Raw genomic sequence first — 19724 nt, 5'->3', positions numbered from 1 at the left:
TTGCTCTGCGGATCAGTAAATATGGATGTGAACGTCAGTTGAGTGACTGCTGAACAGCAGAGCCTGCTGAACTTTGGCCTGGTGCTAATGGAAAAACTGAGGTTTACTGTGTAGATGCGGTGTGCCGTGCTTGAACAGCCATGAGAAGCTGAAGACATATCCCTGAGAATCTAAAGCCCAACATCTTATTTCTTTTTTATTATTATTCTTTATCAAAGGACCACACAATCTTTGATTGCATGAAAACAGTCAAGTGACATCAAAACAGGCATTCTTCACTGTAGTTTACATACAAATTATAGATGCATTTACTATGTACTCACTGTTTTTAGTTGCATGTGACAGCTCATGACCTTTCAGCTTTCCTTTTGCCTACAAAAGCCTGAAGGGCTTGTAGTTCTCCTAATGATCCATTTAATTGAGACAATTAAGCCATATATTATGGTTCTTACTTCCTTCCAAAGGAAACCCTTTTATGCTACCCAGAAAATATGGACTTTGAACTTCAAATATATTCCATCTTCCCCTCTGGGGCAGACATTTTTGTAGTGATCAGGGTGCCTCAACTAGGGATCTGTGCCATTTTAGATGCCCTAGGACGTCCAAGACACCGGCACTGGGCTGGCAGATATGATAAGGATCTACAGGAGACCTGAGCCCTTCTGCAGTGGCAGCAGGAGGCCAAGCAGGATCTAAAAAGCACTAGATGCCCTGATCAAGCAATTGAATCCCAGTCCTAATGTCTAACATTTAAAAGTGCACCTGAACAGAATAGCTGACAAAATGCATACAATCTGTGATGCTCACCAACTCCTGCATCTGTATATGCAAGCAATCATTTTTAGACGAGCTGTTGATTTTGCACACACACATTTCAGGGACCATGTCTTGTTCAGGAGCCAGTGTCGATCAGTTGGCTCTCTGTCCTTGACATTTTTCCTACCAATAGTGCATGAAATCTTGCAAAGATGTTAGAAGGCACGGGCAGGAGCCAGCGACTGAGGTAGCTCAGATATCATCCCACTGAGCAGGGTGGTATGTGACAGAACAGGATTACTTAGGAGACACAAGCAGTGATGCAGGATGGTAAGTCCTTACAGGAATAATCTCATTTCCTCTCTGGGATGTCCCATGCCAGTGAGGCTGATTCTCAGTATGGTCGTGAAGATGAAAGGGAAGCAGCTGCTCAGCCAGTCTTTGGCAGGCTTCTGCAGCAAGCTACTGCATGCCCCCAAAGAATTCAGTCCTTCTTTTCTCTGTATAGAAACCCAGGCAAGATGTTATAGGATACCAGCTAAGGAATCCACCATAGAGGAGAAGCAGCAGGAACTTCTTAAAGATCCTCCTTGAACCTAATACTCTGGATGAAAGGACAGAGAAAGTTCCTTGCAGGACTACCTGCAGCCTCTCCACTTCTTGCCTTTGAGACAGAGCTGAAGCCATGGGACCAGATGGAAGCAGGCAGGGCGGTGCCGCAGAGGGACCCCTGAACTTGCTCCGCATGCAGCATGGCTGCAGCAAGGCAGGCTCTGTCCCTCCTCTGACGCTGCTAGGAGAAACACTGCCCTGCCAACATCACTCCCTGCTGACCCCAACTCCACTGAGAGAGACATAAAACTCCTAGGTTTAAATTCTTGTCTTGATTCAAAACAATAGCGAAACTCATTTTGACTTAGCTGAACAGAAGTTTCATCCTTTGAGAAACCAAGAAGTAGTTTTGCATTCCCAGCCCAACCTACTCTTGTCCTGAGGGACTGGAAATCACTCCAGTATCTCAGAAGTTGGCAGCAGGTGCTCAGGCAGGGGTCTCTGTTTCTTTGTAATGACTTAGGGAATAGCCAGAACCTGACCTATTAATAGTATTTAAAGTTAGAAAGTTGGTCCTGAACTTTGAATACATCCCTCTTGATCATAACTGATTTTTTGCCAGCTCTAATCCTGTTGAGTGAACAACTTGAAGTAAATGTGGCTAGCAGGTACCATGCGGCTACAGAAAAAACAATCCCCTGTAATAGTTCCATATATGTTTTTTTCAGACATGCACATTCAGACTGATTGTACAGTCCACATACCTATCCTGAAGTGTTAAACTCATTGAATGCAAACAGTTTCCAAACAATTTGAGGAGGTTTGAGAAGTAGGGAGAATTCTACAGATATCTGTGGTTGTAATAACAAGAGTTAAATGCTTTGCTCAGCCTTCAGTTTCCTGATGACAGGAGTGGAAAACAATTACCATTTTCCCAATTGAATTCTGAGCTTATTGTTTTAGGAACATTCCTTGCAGAAGACAATTAGAAAGAGAAGAAAGTATCCTTCTGGATGAACTTCTAGCTCTTCTACTATTTATCCCTCCTGCCAAACTGGAAGCCTGTTTATTAAATATTACAGCTTACTATTTAAAATACTATATAGCAAGATTGGAAGAAATATGAGTTTAACCACTATGTCTTCCCCCTTTGTTCAGTTGTTACCTGACAAGGTCATTATTGTGTAAGTGTAAGCATATATAACCTTCAAGTCACATGTGTTAATAAACTGATCTCTTTTTAGTATCCTGCAGATACTAAAATCTGCAGGATGAGTCACAGTTGTCAACACCTTAGGAAGTGAGGCAAAAGATCCCTTTTAATACCAGATTCTCATCTCTATATTCTTCTGGAGGCATGGTCTCTCTGGCATCAGGTGTGTGAATGGATGAATGGGAGCATGAGACATGTTTCATTCTTACAGCTCCATTGTCTCTTCCTCTTATCAAATGATAGTTACCTTTACACACTGTTTCTTTCCTCTTCTGTTTCTGCATCTGAGCGTAAAAGCTAATTTTTATCTTCCGGATACAGTGGAGGATATACTGGACAGCTGGAGCACTTGCTAAGCACTTGCTTCAATAAACTGTAAACCCTTGTCCCTGTGGTTGCTACATGGCATAATTCAGTGAGGAATGTATCTTTCACAGGATCTTACATTCTATATTGGTCTATACATTAAAATATATATGCAACATAAACATTTTTAAAGGTTCATTGCATGAAGCTTCTACTGGTTCTTGACTGAGACAAGATACATTAATTAACCCCTTTTGGGATAATAAGAGCTTTGGAGTGACCAATCTCCAACCTCCTCTTAGGCACACCCTAAGGGAGAAGAAGAGAGAAAAGCCCTTCAGCATGCTTACACATTAGAAATCAGCAACATTAGAAATCCAACATGTGTTAAATTTAAAATCAGAACCTAGGACTTCACCACCAGTGCTTCAGAGGTCACAGGGTCTCATCCACTCTGGTGCCCCCATACTACATAAAGACCCTGGACAGCAATGCTAATGAAGGAGCTGTGGGCTCCCTGACAGTGCCAGCTCAGTCAGCCATATTCCACCAGCTTCCCCTTCTTTCCCCTCTCCACCATCTGCTGCCCTGTCCTAGATTGGTCATGAGTGTAAGCACAAGGAAATATAACCAGAATATGCTGTTTTCAAACTCAGCAGTATGAAAATGATCTTTCTCTAAATAACCTTCAGTTCCTGAGAATGAGGAAAGTGTGGAAGAAAGGCTCAGAACTACCTTTCTCCCTCTTCCTCTGAGCCAGTCCATTCATATTTTCAAACCATTCAATCCTATTCTAACAGGGAGATAAACTGCAGGAAAACACGATTTTTTTTTAGTCTAAGGAAGTAAATAAGTGCATAGACACAGTAGATCAAAGCTACTTTCCAGACAATTAACAAAATGTATTCAATTAAATGATGAAAATATGGGGTCCAGAGCTAAAGTTGGCAGTCTGGGCCTATTTCCAGGCAGTTCTCAAAATACATCTTTTTTCTGTTATTTAGAAACACTAGATTTAATCCTTCACATTGTAGCAATGAGCACAGTTAATCAGATTGAACATAGTACAAACTTTAAATATTCAGAGAGAGCTCAAAACAGAGTAAAAATAACCCATCAGAATTTAGTTAGGACTACAAACAAACATTCATTTATACAGAGCTGTAGTCTGACATCCTTATTCAGTCCCACCATTATTTATCTGATGTTTGTACTTTGCCTGTTATGACATTCCAGACATGTACAATACAACAAAACACAAACACCCAGAAGATGAACTAATGACATTAATGTGATGTCAAAAAATGACCATGATAGAAATCCCTATTCCACAAAAGAAAAGCAAAAGCCTCCCTACTTGATCCATCTCTCAGAGAAAGCCTCGGGCTTTCTTTACTGGAAGCCTGTGCCCCATAGAACCTGCACTGGTTCATGCTGGCCGACATTAGAGTGTCCTGAGAGTACACCTAGGCTGGACTTTTGCCAAGGGCTGAATTTTAGTGAAGAATTGGTGTCTTTCAGGAAGATGGTTTTATTTAGGTGACAGAAAGGATAGGTTTTGCTGGCTAGCATCAAACATATACAAATACATGCAAACCAATGGTGATAAAAGGTATCTTCTGTTGATAAATCTTTCTAGACCAGATCAGAATTGAATAATAGCTTCCCACCAGTTCTGGAAGTCTTACAGGTTTTGGAAACTAAGGGAAAGACTCAAATTCAAGAGCTCACCTTTGAAAACAGCTAGCCCCCAGAACTTTACGTTTCAGGCAACCAGCTGAGCTGATCTCACCAGCTTATGTAAAGAGCCAGAAGAGCAGAATCCTCAAAGAATCCTCAAAAACATCTATGTACAGTCACAGACACACTCAAATTGACTGTAAACTGCATAGTATGGATTTCCATCTAGGTGTAGTTGTAGCATCATGGAGCTTGCTCTCATACTTGTAATTAGCATCTTAGGTAGATTCCACAGCTTGTACTTAGGTTCATGTTGCTATTGTTTAGACTGCTGTTAGCACCAAAGCTAACAGGAATACCCCAGGTACAAGACAGTCACCCTAGCACGATTAATGTAGAGATACCCCTAGATAGACAGAGCCCAAGCCTTATAGAGCTTTTGATGACAAAATAAACATTTTAACTTAGCTGAAAATTAAGTGGAAGTCAATGCAGTCTATATAAGAGAGATGAAATGTGCTCTGTGGATGACACAATACTGAGTACAGGTACAGCCTTCTTTTGTATTAATTCAGATTACCTTTGTTCTAATAAAAGTGAGTGCAGTGATCCAGGATGGAAGTGAAAAACGCATGGAGGAAGGCAACAAGGTCCTGGTCCAAGACAGGCTGGTAGTCAGGCTCCACTGCAATTTGGACATAGAGAGACAGCCAAGGAATGCAAGCTGTAGGAATAAAAGGCAGGCATATGATTAAATTGATGGGGAAGGTCACGTATATGTGCCACTCCATCTGAGCAAAATAAATACAGCTTTTACTGAATTTTGACAGTACCACAGAGAGTTAGAAATCTAAAGCTGAAAGAGATTTCCTACCATCATTTAGCCCATTCCCAGCACCAACACAGAATGAAATATATCAGACTATTCCTGACCGATGCTTCTGTTCTTAACAGCTTCCAGTGAAAGTGATTCTACAACGACTGCAGGTAACATTCCTTCACCCCCATTTCATTGCCCTTCTAACTAGAAAAATTTTTTAATTGCTAATCTAAATCTCTTTTGTTGTAAATTAAGCTAATTACTTTTTAACTTCTTAACTTCTTACCTGCACCAAACACAGACAACAGATGATCTACTGGGTAACAACTGAAAACATACTTTAAAGATTGCTATATTTCCCCTTCCCTCAGTTTTCTCTGTTTTTTTTTTAGCCTAACTTCCTTCTGTCATTCCTCAGAGGTTAGATTTTCTGAGCTGTCTGTCATTTCCATTGCTTTTCTCTCAACTCTTTCTGTTTTTTCTATGTCTGTTTTAAAACACAGTGTCCAAAATAAGAGACTCTATTCCAGCTGAGGAATAAAAATCCAGTGCCAAACAGACCAGAAAAATGACCTTCTTTGTCTTATGCATGACCCTGTTATTAACACTTCCCAGAATGTCATTTGTCTGTTTTGCAATCCTATCACATGCCTGATTCATATGCAGCTTATGGATCCACGTAACCCCAGATTCTTTTCTACGGAAATGGCTGATATGGACCCTCCATAAGGATTTTGTGCTCACTCTAAAGGACAGACTAGGATATTATGTTGTGACAGCTGTGAGAGAGGAAAGCCTCAGGGCCTATATTCACCAGCCACAATCAAGCTGCAGACAACTCAAGTAAGGTTCTGTCAACTAGTTTGAACATAAACCTGGGTGGAATCAGCCCCCAGAGAAATGCTTAATCTTGCCATTTGTTTTATGAGTAGATTCATGCATTCATCAGATCATCTAATACAACAAAAAGTGATCTAAAACAGATATAGATGGAGTCCATGGGCAGAGGGCAGCAAGGAACAGAGATGCCAAGTGCTGCAGATCAGTTCATGCACTCACAGGACATAGGTCTCAAGACTATCCGGCCTGTCACCTTTTCCTCCAATATGCTGAATAAATAACAGGCACCTGAGAGAGAAAGGGGGATTCACAGTATTAATGGTGCATTTTTCTTCATTTGTCTTCTCCTCACCTTGCTTCTTACCTCTGACTTAGTACAGGATTCATCTCACCTAAATCATCTAAAATTGGCATCATGTCTAAGCTTGTCCTTTAGGCCTCCTCTACAATCCAGGAATGGAAAAACTACCCCTTGAGCTCTGGATTCATCTATGCTGAAATAAATTTCAGATACACAGAATGAATCACCTTCTGAAAATGCTTTCTCTCTGCATTTACTAGAGAGGGAGCATAAAGGACAACCTTAGACCAGATGCTTAATTCTTTCAGAAAACACAGCCACAGAAAAAAAATCACAATTGTTTCCTTAATAATGGGTCAGGCTCTCTAGTCCAGCTGATTACCTTTCCAGGAAAGCACTCAGAATCTGTTCCTTGCATAGCCAAATTCAGTGTATGTAGGAGAATCCATAAAGTTTTGTTTAAATGCTGAATATCCTCTCTGTTCTTTCTTTTACGCATCCTCTGCCTCTATCTCTAGTTATCTATAGCAGATTGTCTTTTCCCAGCCATTCCTGTCAATACCTCAATAACCAGCAGCTGGGTCACATTCATGGAGTCACAAAAAACAAGCAAAGCTATCAGTTAAAAATGATATCGCCTCTCCTGCCTTTCATTAGGCCTGGCATAAACTGACAATGAGATGTAATTTTCTTGCTTGACCACATTTCTCACAGCACATAGAAGGAAGCGTAATTTGTTATCACAGCAATTTTTTCCCCTTCACACTTGGCTAACTACACTGTACATTTCACACAGATCTTTTCACTCAGCTGCTGCAAGTTATGGTCCCAATATATCAGAAATCAGAAACTACGTTCTCTGAGCTTCATTAGAAGCCATAGATTTCTATACTAAACTATACATTTTTTTACTGATCTTAATAAAATCAATGCTTTGGTAGCAAACCAAACTTTTTTGACAGAAAAGCTTTGCTGGCAGATTTTCTGCAGAGTAGCATATGTAATTATAGATTACATATATTTGTAATTATGGTTCTGTTTCTGCAGAACTCCATGTAAGAACTGGGAGGTCAACATCATCTCCTAGAAAGGGGGATAAACACCAGCTAAATTTAGGATGCAGAGAGCTGCTGTTATGGCTTGGGTGAGGAGCTGGCACCAGTCTAGAAGAGGAGCAAAATCATTTTCTCCATCTGAGCTGTGCTTGAAGCTTCATCTAACATCCTCCTTATTTCCATGATAAGTGTTGTACATTTGTCATTAATGGACACACAGATGTCCATTTCAATTCAGGAAGCCTGAACTGATTTTTTAGTTCCAGTTCTCATTATGAGACAGAGGAGGGATTGGAAGCCACAACCATGGAAAGGAGTTTGCATATTCTCCTCTGGTATATTTGCATTCTGCAACTGGAAAAGCTTAATTGCATGAAATTAATTAGGGGATGGTTGCCAGCACCACTAGTTTTTACTATAGCTAACTAAACCCTTTTGTAGAGCTACTCTGTGCCCAGAGATCTACAGAGTTGGTCTGCATATTCAAACACTAGGTGGTGCCAAGAGTCTACATATAAAGAAAGGCTAACTTAAAAAGAAAACAAAAATGTTCCATTTAATGGCAATATTGACATAGTTTGGTTTCTGTGTGATTCTGTGAATTAGTTCAAAATCTACTGTTAAAATATCTCATTATCTAGGAAGTGACATAAAAAATTATATACAGGGAGCTAGTAAACCAAGTCTACAGAGAGTACAGCAATTCAGAAATGAAGTTTCAATTTAGGGATGTTACTTACCAGTGCAGATAGGCCAGATTCATCTAGTCCAAAACCCTGTCTCTGACAGTGACCAGTACAAAGTGCTTGCTCCTGTAGCAAGGAGACAGTCAGATCCCTGTCTTAGCCTCAGGTCTTAGCCTGGCAGCAAACACTTAGAGGTTTGCTTGAGCGCTAGCATATGAAACCAAACTTTCCAAAAATGTATTTCTAATTCAAAAATTGAATGTTCTTGCTTGATATATAAATACTAGGTGACCATTTTTATAACTTAACTACACATACTGTTTGCAAGGTTTAAAAATTCAAAAGGCTGCAAACAGGATCTGTGCTCACATAATATCAAAGAAACAAAAATATTTAACCTTTTCTAGATTTGCTTTTTTCTTGAATAGCAATATCATATTTGCTCACCTAATAGTCTTATTGGTCTCACTACATGACCAAACTCTTTAACTAGTGAATGAGAAACAAATTACCATAATTTTAAATCAGAAGTGCATAATGCCCACCACATATTAGGGAATTCCTATTATCTGTGAGATAATCACACCGATAATTTGGAGGAAAACTGTTATTAAGTTACTAGCAGGAAAGGGCAGAGAGAGAATGAATATTTGATACCTCATTAGCATTTCTATTCTGATATTCTATTGTTTCAAGTTCTTGACAATGTTCTCTTTTTCCGGTACAGATTTTCCTGTTTGTACACAACTCAAGTTCTTTGGAAAGAGGAAGTTTTGCCTGTCACAAATATGCAAGAGGGTGCAATTAGCTTTTCTGGGTCTCTGGGGAAGTTCATGTACTCATTTGTCAGCACAGATGGCCCTGCTATCAGAAGGGTTATCTTAAGGTACATCTCATGCATGTCAGTGTAGCGGCACAGAGAGTCTGTTTTCTCAGTGGACAAGCGAGTACCATTTTTTAGTCCTTCCAACCTGAGTCTTTCAGAAGGTTTCTTGTATCCAGCCTTGATATAGAATTGTTCCCTTGGAATTGGGCTGCGATGTCTGCACAGTGCTGTGTCTCCATGTCTTTTGGGGTAGCAGCATGTGTGTAAAAAAATCAAGTTTCTCTTAAAAGACTAGTCTGCAAGACTACTGTTAGCTTATGAAAAGCAAGGCCCAGTCCATAGGCAGCAGAAATGATGTGATATAGGCCACCATAAAGGAGACTGAGCAAAACAGAAGGCACTGTGTCTCTATTGCTTGTACATCCTGCATTTACCAGGACTATGCTGCCTCAACAAATTCCTGTGTAGAAGCTTGGGTGGGAAGGTGCATAGGACAGACAAACATACTGACAGCAAAACGTTAGTACACCTAGGCCTGACTGATGATGATGTTTAAAGATACAACAAAGATTATAGGAGCTGTGAAGAATGAAAACAGGTCAATAATACAGAACAATCTGGGTGGCATGGCAAACTGGACACAAGCAGAAAAATATAGTCAACCATAATGTTATAGGTCTAGGAAGAAAGAATGCAGATCATATTCAAAGAACAGGTAGAAGCTGGAAGACCTATCCTGAGAAGATGTGACCCAGAAAAGATTTGGCAGAGCATAATGTGGATTGTCTACCAAGCATTAGCTTCTAATGCGATTCTGTAGCCAAGAGAGCTAATGCAATCCATAAATGTACATATAGATCAAAAGTGGAGAGCCCTATTTGACATTTGTGTGATTGATCTCCACTAATTCAGTGTTGAGACACTGAAAGGGTTCAGAAAAGACACTCAAGTGCCATTAAAAAATGAAAAATATTTTGTAGTCAAAAATTTCAGGAATGTGCTTTGCTTTACTTTTGAAACAAGCATAAGTCCATAACATGCTGTGCAATTGCTCTGCAGATCAGCTATATTTCATATGCCCACTGAATCCAATGTGTCAAGCTTACAGTACCTGGGTAGATCAGGTTCTTTGGATGGGTCATTTTCAATCCCCACTTCACACACATTTTGCAAAGACAGATTAAATATTGTTAAAGGAATAGAGGGCCAGTGACAGCAAATGAGTCTGTTACCCATTTATTAGGGATCTAAAGGAACTAAAGACTGGTTAAAAAACCTGTTCTGAGAATCAGCCACCTCGGGGTTCAAGCTGAGCAGCTAATTGCCGTGACTCCACTGCCCAGAGAAGCCCGGATAAATAGAGCAACCGGCAGTACTGTGATGTGGGAGAATGATGGTGGGAAAGCTGGTGCCTGGGACTGGTGTGATGCAGCTTGGGAGGGTTGGGGGCTGTTGTGCCAGAAGGATAGTAGAGGTATGGAAGTGGGTGGCTTGAAGCAGAGGGTTGTGATTATTGAAGGAGGAGCTGCAATACGGAGGCTTGTTTCAATCCCTTCACCACATGATTTTCTGCCTAGTAAGCTGGGGTTTGTTACTAGCTTGGTTACATGATCTAGACAGTGAGAGGGAATGTTGCAAGCAGATAGCATTTTGCTGCTGGGTTTGGGGTTTAGTTTTTATGTTTGATTATCAGTTGTGCTTGCAGGCCAAAACTAATAGCCCCAGTTCCAAATATTCCCATCTGCAGGATAGACACCATCTTGCCTAAAAACCCGTGCTGAAGCTTCAAACTGCTAACAGGACATTCATGTCCCCATTTCCCACACATATGTGAGTGGCCCTTGTCACTGACACTCTGCAATAATGGCACCTCAAGCCCAGGGAAGTCCTGAGCACATAGGCAAGTGCCCATGATATTGTGCCTTGTGCACAATAAGCCCAACATAGCCCATGATGGGGTGGCTTATTGAGCATACACATTGCAGACATTCAATCTGTGTGCAACGCCATGACTAGTGTGTGGGGGCACCATGGGGCCAGGGAGTGAAAAAACAGCTGCCCAGAGGAAGCTGCAGACACACAACTAGAATTCACAGCCTCTAGGAATGAGCATAAGCTGAAGAGTACTACTGCCCGCATGGGCTGAATGCAGCCTCTTGCCCAGAGGTTGAACAGTCTTGTCTTAAACAGTCCTTCATAAGCAGAGCTTCATTTCCCAACATCTTAATTGCAGATCATCTGCCAAAGACCGATTACCTTCAAAAGGCCAACTTCAATTTTTAAGTGTCCTTACGAAACCACCTACACAGCACCAGCTCAAGCTGAAAGCCAGAAATCTGAAAACTAAAGATATTGCTGCAATGCTCAATAAGTGGATTTCCTCACTGACAAGCAGAGAGTCAAATAAATGATTTTAATTTAACCCTTTTTTACTGGAGACAAGAGAAAAGGAAAAATAACACCATATCCACTGCCAGGACCTGGACTGCCTGGGGAGTACATAATGCACAGGTCTACCACATCATTCCCAATATGATGTTGGGAATAGACCCATCCTAGTCTTCCTCCAAAAGCTATCAGGGCTGGCTGAGACAACAAGTCACTACTCTCCTGTGACTATACTCACAGTTTGATGTTCAGGCACAAAAGAGATGAACTGATGGGCTGGTTTATGAGCAGTCCATGAAGAGGATGCTCATTCTCTTGCACATTGGCAGCTGGCTTAAAAAATTAAGTCATTTTGCGGTACAGACCACATCAGAATTTTCAGCCTACAAGATAGAATTGTTCATAGAGCCTTAAAATGGCCTTGGATGGCAGAATTATATTTTCTAACTTCTCTTTTTTATTAAAACCAAACTTACTTTGTGATACAGATCATGCCAGATATTTCACCCCCAAAAGTGTTTTGGGGGTGAAAAGGAGTTTTACACACATGCTGGCCTAGGGAACTCTGTTTTTGTACAAAGTAAATAAGAGTTAAGCTCAAGTAGGGAATCATGACATACTGATTCAGATCACAGCTCATTTATCAGTTATGGTTTATGGCCATTAACAAATTTCTTAAATTATCTATGTCTGAATTTTTCATCTGCAGAAAAGAAATCTTAGGATTTACGTACTTCATAGTGAAGTTAGAAGGTCTAATTTATTAAACTGTAAAGTGTGGTGAGATCCTCAGATAGAAGATGTTGCGAACAAACAAGGTCTACTTAAAAGTATAGAAAATGATCTCAACAAAAAACAGAATTGGGTAAATTAATAGCAGGAAGATAGATACTGCTTCTCTCTATTAGAATGAATGGCATTTTGCCTGGAATATGAGTCACAGGAGAACTTTATTTTCTGACTGTAAGACATGGCTAGCACCAAAGAAAGGGGAATAGTAATCTGAAGGATAAACTGCAGGAAGAAATAACCAGGAATACACTGAGATGATAGCAATAGCGCATGAAGAACTACTTTAAGATAAAAGGTAAATTGTATCTTAATATTGTGAAAGCCATTCAAGCTAAATGGCTCAAGGCTTCTGCTAAGAGAATAAACCAGATCACACAGGCAGGAACGAAGCACACGAGAGCTTAGGACAAAGCATTCTCAGCTGGGAAGACCTGGCTCTGGAAAGAATTTTCAGCAGAGATTAGATGAATCACAGTCTGAGCTCTCATGACTCATATTAAAACCTTCATTAATACTTGCAGACCCAAATAAACATTCACAATACTGACTGAAACTCCCAGCTCTTTACTCAGCAAGCACTCAAAGCCAGCTGCCTGACAAATGATATAAACTCATGTTCTGATATCTAATACCACTGTACAGTGCAACACTTAACTATTTGTTGTGCTGTGCAGAAGTGTATCAAATGTCAAATGTACCACAAAACATGGTATTTGCCATAGGGTGAATGCATACAAATAACTACTGTGGTGCATCCTGACTACCATACAATAGCTTGCTGCTCCCTAGTAATTTGTCCCCATCCCTAGGCCTCACCAAAGTTTCACATCTTTTTATCCCTTTGGAGGGATAAGAATACTTCTGTTCAGCCCTGAATTTTACCTCTTTTTCCTTCTGGCACTCTGGCAGTGATGGCATTTATGGCAACATGTTGGTTTCTACTTTTCTCAAAGAATCCCACTTGTTTGCAGTACAAACAGCATATTTGTTTGTTACTGCAATGTTATTCATTTTTTCTATAAAGGATCCCTGTGGATTAGTGATACCATTTCCATCTTTTCTGGTCACATGTAGTCATTCTGTTGGTGCTTAGAGATTTTGGCAAAATGACAGTAGCAATGCTGGCATCTATCTCCACACACAGCAGTATCTCAGCTTGGGGTGGCAGCAAACTCCATTTCCTCTTTTTCTGTGGACTAGGGTCATCTTTTTGTAGTACTTTGGATTTTCTCTCTCATTTAGAGTGTCAGAGTGCTACTTACTCTCCTAAAGTTCACTTTGCACTGAAAAACTTCATTTGCTCAGCAAATTCTAATTGTGGTTAATTCTGACCCTTCCAATTGTTTCTCTGAGTGTTTCAGAGACCAAATCACAAGTTCCCACAATGTACATGTGGAAACATGGGCACCAACCCCAAGTTCATGCAGCATGCTGCCAAGGCCCTTCCACTACTCTGAACACCTTGGTGTCCACTACCTGGCCCAACAGAAGGAGCACTGCCTGACTTCTGCCATTATCCACCAGTTCTTTATAAAAAATGGGGGCTGCCACCTTGATCTTTGACTTTGTAGCATTACCAACAGCCTCCTTGCCACCACTCTCCCGCTGAGTCCTCACCTACATTTATACCAAACAGCTGACAAAGCAACTTTCTCCATAAGCTTGGTCAGCCTGAAGCTTAATATATATGAAGGCAAACACAGAATGGAGGGGAGAAGAAGGCAGTGCAGCTAGCATTGCAAATGATCAGGAGAATAACTGACATAGAATAACTTTACCTTAGTAAAGACTCTATGTTTCTGCTGCTGATCATGCATGGAAGCCCTGCGGTCTTGACAGCTTTGCACATCTTGACCTCTGCCCCAAACTAATTCTAAGATGGTATGATTGTACTGAAAAAAAGAGACAAACATCACTCTGGGATGCATTGAAATAGATACCTTATATAAGACTACAGCTAATTAATCTGCCATACTCAGCACAGATGAAGTCTCAGTTGGAATCCTATGTTCTATTTTGTGTATCACTCTTCAGTACAGATGCAGGGAAACAACGGAATCCACAGAAGAAGCAACAAGAGTAACAAGAAGTTTGGAAAATGTGACCTGTGAGGCAAGGTTAAAAGAATAGATTTCAGAAAAGACAAAAACTGAGTAGGGCATAGGATAAATTTTCTAGAATGCAAAAGTGAGGATAAGAAGATACTTAATAACTGCTCTCCATTTCCACTGTGAATTGGATCACTTGTAAGTGGTTTCATTTTCAATAAGGGAGATTTATACTAGATAATAAGTGTTCTAGTACAAGGACAGTGAAGCCCTGAAAGAAGACACCAAAGGCTTCTATCACTAACAGGTGAGATAAACATATACTAGGAATGACCTACAGTACACCTATCCTGCCTCAATGGGATAAGAGGGACAGACTGGAGGATCTGTGGAGGACTCCTGCATCCCTAGCCCTGTGAAACCAAGGTTGCTCCTGTGGTGGCTGGAAGGGCCAGTATCTGAATCTATACAAGCAAGTAGTAGTATCGTAAACAAGGCTGTAAAGGCCAAAAGACAGGAAAGCCAAAGTAGGCTTGGGTAGAAGGTTCATGAAGACGAATCCCCAAAAGTTAAATTGCTGGACTGATTTTTCTGGCAGTGCAGGAGACAATCAGTTCAGTAATGTTCACCGGGAGAGCACTGCAGTGAAAGGGTGATGGGCCACGTCAGAAGCAGCAGAAAGGGCAAGGAATTTGAAGATGAAGTAAGGCAATGACACATGGCCATGAGGGTTTTGAGAGCAGAACAAGAGAAGTCTCAATGGAGAAGAGAGGACCGAAGCCATGCTAGAGGGTGTTCTGGATGGAATCGGAGATGAGTTGGAGGCAAGAACTGTGATTAACAATTCAGTGTTACTCAGACCTCCTCTGCACTAGAACCATATGGCATTATTAAAACCATCACAAGTAACTCTGTGTTCAAAAGGAAAGACACAAGAAACACAAAAGCATGGGTCAGGATTGAAATGAGGAAAGCCATGAGCATATCTGAATGACAGCCCAACAAAAGTGGACAAACTGTCAACGTACAATTACTACATTTTATCTGTCCTGCTTGCCAAATAACAGCCCTATGCAGTGTCTTTAACAGAGGCCAGTATTAATGAATGTCCTTTGCATAGGATATTCACAGGCCCTGATTTGACACATCTATTACCAACATCACAGAAGTCCTGCTTTGAGTCACTTTTGATTGAATATGCTGATAAAGACTACAGCCAGATCTGCAAATATTACTTCCATAAGGCTTCTGGACAATTACTTCTTTCAGCAATAACCTGGTCAAAAGATGCATCTAGAATTTCTTACACATTAAATAGCTTTAAATTTTTTTGATAATTTAATCTAGGTTTGACCTATTGCTATATTTAAATCTCCCCACGTATGCTTTTAACAACAAAGGAATCTCCCTACCCCACCACTTCCATGCAGTCTGCGTAAATTTTGTTATAATACTGTGCGCATGCCCTCTGAATTTTGGTCTGGCAGTGTATTAAACTTATTACCCAGGATCTCCCTGTAGGCTGTCAGTTTTATTTAGAGTCCATTCATATTTTAAATTTATGGCTAGGCTTTGATTTATCTGGCTTGATTCAATGCCCAGTGCCCAATGGAAAGTTTCTATTGACCTAAAAGGAACTTAGATCAAGGCATGTTTGTGTGCCTGGTTTGATCTGACATTAAAATTCTTTTTTCCACTAGGTTCCGCATATCTAAAATGGGTTAGCAAACTCACAAAGTACTGATTTTTTTTTCTGAACATGGAGACATGAAAAAGAGTATTGCTCATAAGAGTCTTCTCCAGTTTTCACTGAAGTCAATAAAAGCCATTTCATTTACTGCAGTGGAAGCTGAACTGGAGTTGAACATCAGGGCTACATTTACTCCCAGATTTATTCCAGAAAGTGAAAACCTAATATAAAAAACAGATGTTTTTGCCCTTTCTGGGTCTTTATCGTGTTGGATAGAAGGTAGGATCCCAGTGCTGTAAACTCTTGCAATTATTGCACGAATTTCATGAAATGTAATCTGTTGACTTAAGGTTTCCAGCTCAGCTTTCATTAAAAAAACCTCTCAGCTTTCATTAAAAAAAAAAGGACAAAAAGGTAGAAAAGTAAGTTAGCTGCTTTTAAGACTACAGTGAAAGGGGAAAAATATAAATCCTAAGAGCTCAAATATAAAAAGGCCAAACCCCTTGCCCCAAAATTATTTGTGGCAAAATGCTATGATTTTTAAATCAGCTTCATAGTTTGGAGGGCTGATTTTAAATGTTTGGTATCGTTAATGCCTCAGTCTCACTATGCTAGATAATTTATTCTTTGTGCCATAATAGTTCCCAAAGAGTCTCAACAGTATCAGCACTCTCATCATACCAGAGGCTGTCCAAAAAGCCAAAAATCAAAAAGGGAAAAAGACAAGTAGCATGCTAGAAAAATTAATTTTACCAAGAGTGCACATGCAAATGGATAAAAGAATTGCTGTTTAAGCTACAACCTTGTAGTCTGCCTTGATCCTTGTACAAAATTGAACTGAAACAGATGTTAGAAGACCTTCTGCAAAAGTGCACAAGAATGCATCATTATTTTTTCTAGAGTCATATATAAAATACAATATAGCTTAGGCAAACATATATGTGAACACTTATCCATATTTGAAAAGCTATTTGAAATTCCAAGACACTGTTACTGGTATTACAAAAATGATTACTGACAGTCCCATGTAATTCCATATATGATCTACTGCTCATCCACTGTACCCAAATTTCTACAATTTAGAGACTATTTCAAGAACAGCTACATTATATACTGCTCATAAAAACATCTAAATAATTTATTAGCTCTACATACCTGGTTGTCTTATGCTACTCTTATAAGAAAAGTGCTTGCTGTGTTCAGAGGACTGAATTTGTACTTCTGTACATTTCCAGTGCATTCTGATCCATAAGGAGCATGTAGAACCCCCCACCAAGGCATCATGTATGGAATTTCTAGGAACTTATTGCATGTTATCTATATGCTATAACATTATCACAGAATAGTTGGATTTGGCAGGGACCTCTGGAGATCATCTAGTCCAACCCCCCTGCTCAAGCAGGGTAAGCTCAAGCGCGTTGCCCAGGACTGTGTCCAGTTGGGTTTTGAATAACTCCAAGGATGGAGACTCCATAATCTCCCTGGGCAGCCTGTTCCAGAGTTCAACCACCCTCACAGTGAAAAAGCATTTTCTTATATTCAAGTGGAATTTCCTTTGTTTCAGTTTGTGCCCATTGCTTCTTGGCAAGAACATTAGGTTCATTTTTGCTAGTAAACATTGATACAACACTAGTAGTAAAAAGAACTTTTGTTTATGGCACCTGATCTGTTTTGCAATTAAGGGATATTCATTAATATGTTTGGTTCTGAAGTTCAGAAGAGATGATAGACAACTTAACAGAAATCCATTCCTACAGCCTACTGCCAGCTGATTTCATTGGCTAACTGACCACTGCTTACATGCACAGAGTCTGACATTATTATTTAAATGTCCATCCATTACTTATTTTCATTTTCTGTACATCTGTCCCTAACATCTACACACTAAAAGCCATCTGGTTTTACCTCTCGACCTAAGCAGGGAATGAGAAGGGAATGAGAACTAAATTCACAGGGGGCTTAAAAATTCAGTATGAAGGTTCCACGGAGACCCTGAGATCCTCATTTACATCTGTATTAGGCATCTAAGTTTCAGGCACTGGGCATGTATAAAGCCATCTTCAGTCACTTTCAGAGGGACGCTTAAACCATGTGTTTCCAGCCTACAGTAGTCATTCCAGAGGATGATGTATTTGAACATAAGATACACATCTAAGATGATATGAATCACACTCTGGAAATTACTGTTTCTCTCCACGGACAGTAAGGAGAACACAAGGTGATTAGTTCAGACTTAATATCTAAATTTTAGGTTATGTGTGATGAATCACCACAAAGGAAGAGAAAAAAAGACAGCAATGTAAGAGTCCAGTGAATGTACAGGAAGCCTAGGTTAACTTGCTCATGTGTAGACCCCTACAATGTTGACATCTATATTTAATCAAATACATCCTACCTTTCTCAACAGGCTCAACTTCCTCTCCAAGTGGCTGGCTAGATTCCAACTCTGCAGAGAGGCGCTGTTCTCAGCTGGGTCTACGCCAGGAGGTGGAGATGTGCCTGCCAGAGCCTCTTGAATGAGGTTTCTCCATGTTCAGGTCCAGGCTTCATGTGCCTGTCAGTGGCAAGGTTTGTGTCAATAGAGTTTTTTTCTGCAGGCCCAGGACTTTATGAAACCTCTGGAAGTATCCTGTGAATCTAGCTCTTAGTGTGACTTTTGCAAAGATGGGCTCCTTTCATTTCTGAGTTTGGAAACAGCCACACCTCTGCTTAATTATATGAGCTAAACCTGCACTAAAATGGGGATTTAGCAGAAATAGTAAGAGGTAAGCATGAAAACTTTTCTAAAACAAACCAGTATCTGGTAACCTAGATTCACAGGCAAAAAACCTAGGTTAGCAAGCCTATTAGGCCATGCTTATTTAATGACATGAATTCTTGAAGGATTGCTCTTCTTAAGAACTGTTAGGCTCTCCCTATCTTTCTTTCCAATTGCTCTTCTCTTAAGCATTTTTTTAGTTCTTATTCATATGGTTTCTGTGAAGCCCAGCTGGAGGTGGGAAAGGATGCTTCTTATTCTCATTCCTCCCTCAGGCTCTTTTAAAGTACAATAAAGGGCAATTCAATGAGCTGGTCCGATTCAAGTAAAACAGGCATCCCTGCATAAGCATCCTTCATCACAGGTGACTGCTGTGAGCAGAAAGCACTTTGATGGTTGGGAAGGGTTCTTCTCTTTTCCTTTAGGACTAAGGGTGCCTGTGGTTGGGTGACCGGTAGGGTTTTTAGGTCTGCTTTTTATGAAGAACTGTGAAAGTTGGTGAAAATTCCACACTGTGTGGAATAAGACTATTGTTTTGAAAGTTCTGTGAGACAGGAAAATTTTCTCTACCCAGCTCTAATCGTATGTGGGTGGATTAAAGGCTGCAGGCAAACTTTGGGAGAATTAGACCAATTTTCTTTTCCATAGCATAGCCACCAAAAACAGACCTTTGTAAAAACATTGTTTATAGTATATATTTTAGCTGAATGATGATTTAGCATTTGTGATCTGAATCATTAATTCTCAACTACTCTCTAAATAAATATGCAGGCAGATGTACTGACTATACAGGACATTATTGTTTCAAGCACTGCACATACATAATGATGAGTGATATGCCTTGCCTGAAAGAGTTTTTTGTCTAAAAGATGAACTAGAACAGAATTTTTGAACCATAAGAGTGCAGGGCCAGGAAACAGTATAGTCCAACTCCATGCATTAAAGCCAGCTCAAGCATGCTTAGATGCAAAAATATTTGTCTGTTTTCTTCAAATTACAACAAAGGCAATTAT

The 19724-nt window shown here is 40.1% G+C and overlaps 1 long non-coding RNA gene across 1 annotated transcript in view; it reads right to left on the bottom strand.

Annotated features, from left to right (window-relative positions):
• LOC136991664 (uncharacterized) overlaps positions 1–18565 on the bottom strand; it is a 47366-nt gene extending 28801 nt beyond the window's left edge. The window contains exons 1-2 of the long non-coding RNA XR_010883874.1: positions 18349–18565; positions 5088–5231 (exon numbers count right to left, since the gene is read on the bottom strand). This is a non-coding gene — a long non-coding RNA (uncharacterized lncRNA). The remainder of the gene's footprint in view (positions 1–5087; positions 5232–18348) is intronic.
• Between the last annotated feature and the right edge of the window lie 1159 nt (positions 18566–19724).

The sequence above is a fragment of the Apteryx mantelli genome, chromosome 3 (assembly GCF_036417845.1).
Source record: "Apteryx mantelli isolate bAptMan1 chromosome 3, bAptMan1.hap1, whole genome shotgun sequence".
Classification (NCBI taxonomy): domain Eukaryota; kingdom Metazoa; phylum Chordata; class Aves; order Apterygiformes; family Apterygidae; genus Apteryx; species Apteryx mantelli.
The sequence above is the reverse complement of the archived record's forward strand: the minus strand, read 5'-3'. Positions and strand labels throughout refer to the sequence as shown.